The sequence below is a fragment of the Procambarus clarkii genome, chromosome 75 (genome assembly GCF_040958095.1).
Source record: "Procambarus clarkii isolate CNS0578487 chromosome 75, FALCON_Pclarkii_2.0, whole genome shotgun sequence".
NCBI classification, from domain to species: domain Eukaryota; kingdom Metazoa; phylum Arthropoda; class Malacostraca; order Decapoda; family Cambaridae; genus Procambarus; species Procambarus clarkii.
In genome coordinates, this window is record NC_091224.1 from 4,074,985 (window position 1) to 4,079,940 (window position 4,956).

Below are 4,956 nucleotides of genomic sequence, written 5' to 3' on the forward strand. Positions count from 1 at the left end.
TATATCACCAGCAGGTACCTGTATCATGGTGGTGGTGGACCAGTGGTGCAGTATATCACCAGCAGGTACCTGCATCATGGTGGTGGTGGACCAGTGGTGGGGTATATCACCAGCTGGTACCTGCATCATGGTGGTGGTGGACCAGTGGTGGAGTATATCACCAGCTGGTACCTGCATCATGGTGGTGGTGGACCAGTGGTGGAGTATATCACCAGCTGGTACCTGCATCATGGTGGTGGTGGACCAGTGGTGGGGTATATCACCAGCTGGTACCTGCATCATGGTGGTGGTGGACCAGTGGTGCAGTATATCACCAGCAGGTACCTGCATCATGGTGGTGGTGGACCAGTGGTGGGGTATATCACCAGCTGGTACCTGCATCATGGTGGTGGTGGACCAGTGGTGGAGTATACCATCAGCTGGTACCTGCATCATGGTGGTGGTGGACCAGTGGTGCAGTATATCACCAGCAGGTACCTGCATCATGGTGGTGGTGGACCAGTGGTGGGGTATATCACCAGCTGGTACCTGCATCATGGTGGTGGTGGACCAGTGGTGCAGTATATCACCAGCAGGTACCTGCATCATGGTGGTGGTGGACCAGTGGTGCAGTATATCACCAGCAGGTACCTGCATCATGGTGGTGGTGGACCAGTGGTGCAGTATATCACCAGCAGGTACCTGCATCATGGTGGTGGTGGACCAGTGGTGGGGTATATCACCAGCAGGTACCTGCATCATGGTGGTGGTGGACCAGTGGTGGAGTATATCACCAGCAGGTACCTGCATCATGGTGGTGGTGGACCAGTGGTGGGGTATATCACCAGCTGGTACCTGCATCATGGTGGTGGTGGACCAGTGGTGGGGTATATCACCAGCTGGTACCTGCATCATGGTGGTGGTGGACCAGTGGTGGGGTATATCACCAGCTGGTACCTGCATCATGGTGGTGGTGGACCAGTGGTGGGGTATATCACCAGCTGGTACCTGCATCATGGTGGTGGTGGACCAGTGGTGGGGTATATCACCAGCAGGTACCTGCATCATGGTGGTGGTGGACCAGTGGTGGAGTATATCACCAGCAGGTACCTGCATCATGGTGGTGGTGGACCAGTGGTGGGGTATATCACCAGCTGGTACCTGCATCATGGTGGTGGTGGACCAGTGGTGGGGTATATCACCAGCAGGTACCTGTATCATGGTGGTGGTGGACCAGTGGTGGGGTATATCACCAGCAGGTACCTGCATCATGGTGGTGGTGGACCAGTGGTGGAGTATACCACCAGCAGGTACCTGCATCATGGTGGTGGTGGACCAGTGGTGGAGTATACCACCAGCAGGTACCTGCATCATGGTGGTGGGAAAGACGTTGACCGCACACCTCCACACACTTTATTATGTAATAAAACAAAAGTCTCCTGCGTGGAAGTGATCAACCTCACCTGTACTGGGGTGAGGCGGTTGACCACCGTTGACCACCGTTGACCACCGTTGACCACCGTTGACCACCGTTGACCACCGTTGACCACAGTTGACCACCGTTGACCACCGTTGACCACCGTTGACCACCGTTGACCACCGTTGACCACCGTTGACCACCGTTGACCACCGTTGACCACAGTTGACCACCGTTGACCACCGTTGACCACCGTTGACCACCGTTGACCACCGTTGACCACAGTTGACCACCGTTGACCACCGTTGACCACCGTTGACCACCGTTGACCACCGTTGACCACAGTTGACCACCGTTGACCACCGTTGACCACAGTTGACCACCGTTGACCACCGTTGACCACAGTTGACCACCGTTGACCACAGTTGACCACCGTTGACCACCGTTGACCACCGTTGACCACAGTTGACCACCGTTGACCACCGTTGACCACCGTTGACCACCGTTGACCACCGTTGACCACCGTTGACCACCGTTGACCACCGTTGACCACAGTTGACCACCGTTGACCACCGTTGACCACAGTTGACCACCGTTGACCACCGTTGACCACAGTTGACCACCGTTGACCACAGTTGACCACCGTTGACCACCGTTGACCACCGTTGACCACCGTTGACCACCGTTGACCACCGTTGACCACAGTTGACCACCGTTGACCACCGTTGACCACCGTTGACCACCGTTGACCACAGTTGACCACCGTTGACCACCGTTGACCACCGTTGACCACCGTTGACCACCGTTGCTCAGTAGAATTGACATAAATCTTCCATATAAGGTTTACCTTTGCCCTTGGTAAAGAAAGTCAACGGTCTCGGGAGATGGCACTGGGAATATCATCTCCTCCTCCCCCTTCCCTCACCTAAGCGAGTATTTTTCGGAGACTTTAACACTGTTCGTATGGATTGAAGTCCTCTCCATCAGCGACTCCAGCGTCCGAGCAAAATTTCCCGAAGTTTACGCCGCAAAAATGAAAAGTTTAAAGGGATCTTAAAAAATTCCCAAAAAACGGGATCATAGCAGAAAACGACATGTGGTGTCAGGTCAACCTGGCTTCCGACAAGGAACGTTGCAATTCGATCGTATGCGTTACCTATGGCCAAAAATTGTTGTACTTGCAAATGAAAGCGGCTTGCGAAAATGACGTACTGTCCCGTTTTCTGTTTTGGGTTCTCTGGCAGGTTAGGAGAGGACACTTTAAACTAAACACATTTTGAAACCTTAGGAGGAGGGACTGGTGAGGGAGGACACTCCTGACCTCTCAGGAACATATGGTATTATGTGAGCAAAACAGTGTCATAACTACCAACATTTTTCGACGATCTCCTGACTACATGATCATACACGGTGCTGGTGAACCTATATATACCTGGATATACCACGATATACCTGGATATACGTAGATATACCTGGATATACGACGATACACCTTGATATACGTAGATACAACAACACAGGAGGGAGGTGAGGGCATGAAACACTCAACACCTGCACAACACCTGTCTAGGATGTTGCTCAGTTTTGTAATGCAACGGACCGTAGCAACCAGGAGGTCCAGTGTTGTCCTGTGTACAGTGTATAGTTCCAGGCCTCAGTCCAGTGTACAGTGGTTAGTTCCAGGTCTCAGTCCTGTGTACAGTGTATAGTTCCAGGCCTCAGTCCTGTGTACAGTGGTTAGTTCCAGGTCTCAGTCATGTGTACAGTGTTTAGTTCCAGGTCTCAGTCCTGTGTACAGTGTATAGTTCCAGGCCTCAGTCCTGTGTACAGTGGTTAGTTCCAGGCCTCAGTCCTGTGTACAGTGGTTAGTTCCAGGTCTCAGTCCTGTGTACAGTGTATAGTTCCAGGCCTCAGTCCTGTGTACAGTGGTTAGTTCCAGGTCTCAGTCCTGTGTACAGTGGTTAGTTCCAGGCCTCAGTCCTGTGTACAGTGTATAGTTCCAGGCCTCAGTCCTGTGTACAGGCAGGTGTAGAGAGGGATGAACCCCGACACACAGACGTCACCAACAGTGACGGTGGTGTAACACAGACGTCACCAACAGTGACGGTGGTGTAACACAGACGTCACCAACAGTGACTGTGGTGTAACACAGACGTCACCAACAGTGACGGTGGTGTAACACAGACGTCACCAACAGTGACGGTGGTGTAACACAGACGTCACCAACAGTGACGGTGGTGTAACACAGGCGTCAACAACAGTGACGGTGGTGTAACACAGGCGTCAACAACAGTGACGGTGGTGTAACACAGGCGTCAACAACAGTGACGGTGGTGTAACACAGACGTCACCAACAGTGACGGTGGTGTAACACGGACGTCACCAACAGTGACGGTGGTGTAACACGGACGTCACCAACAGTGACGGTGGTGTAACACAGACGTCACCAACAGTGACGGTGGTGTAACACAGGCGTCAACAACAGTGACGGTGGTGTAACACAGGCGTCAACAACAGTGACGGTGGTGTAACACAGGCGTCAACAACAGTGACGGTGGTGTAACACAGACGTCACCAACAGTGACGGTGGTGTAACACGGACGTCACCAACAGTGACGGTGGTGTAACACAGACGTCACCAACAGTGACGGTGGTGTAACACAGACGTCACCAACAGTGACGGTGGTGTAACACAGGCGTCAACAACAGTGACGGTGGTGTAACACAGACGTCACCAACAGTGACGGTGGTGTAACACGGACGTCACCAACAGTGACGGTGGTGTAACACAGACGTCACCAACAGTGACGGTGGTGTAACACAGACGTCACCAACAGTGACGGTGGTGTAACACAGGCGTCAACAACAGTGACGGTGGTGTAACACAGACGTCACCAACAGTGACGGTGGTGTAACACAGACGTCACCAACAGTGACGGTGGTGTAACACGGACGTCACCAACAGTGACGGTGGTGTAACACAGACGTCACCAACAGTGACGGTGGTGTAACACAGACGTCACCAACAGTGACGGTGGTGTAACACAGGCGTCAACAACAGTGACGGTGGTGTAACACAGACGTCACCAACAGTGACGGTGGTGTAACACGGACGTCACCAACAGTGACGGTGGTGTAACACAGACGTCACCAACAGTGACGGTGGTGTAACACAGACGTCACCAACAGTGACGGTGGTGTAACACGGACGTCACCAACAGTGACGGTGGTGTAACACAGACGTCACCAACAGTGACGGTGGTGTAACACAGACGTCACCAACAGTGACGGTGGTGTAACACAGACGTCACCAACAGTGACGGTGGTGTAACACAGACGTCACCAACAGTGACGGTGGTGTAACACAGACGTCACCAACAGTGACGGTGGTGTAACACGGACGTCACCAACAGTGACGGTGGTGTAACACAGACGTCACCAACAGTGACGGTGGTGTAACACAGACGTCACCAACAGTGACGGTGGTGTAACACGGACGTCACCAACAGTGACGGTGGTGTAACACAGACGTCACCAACAGTGACGGTGGTGTAACACAG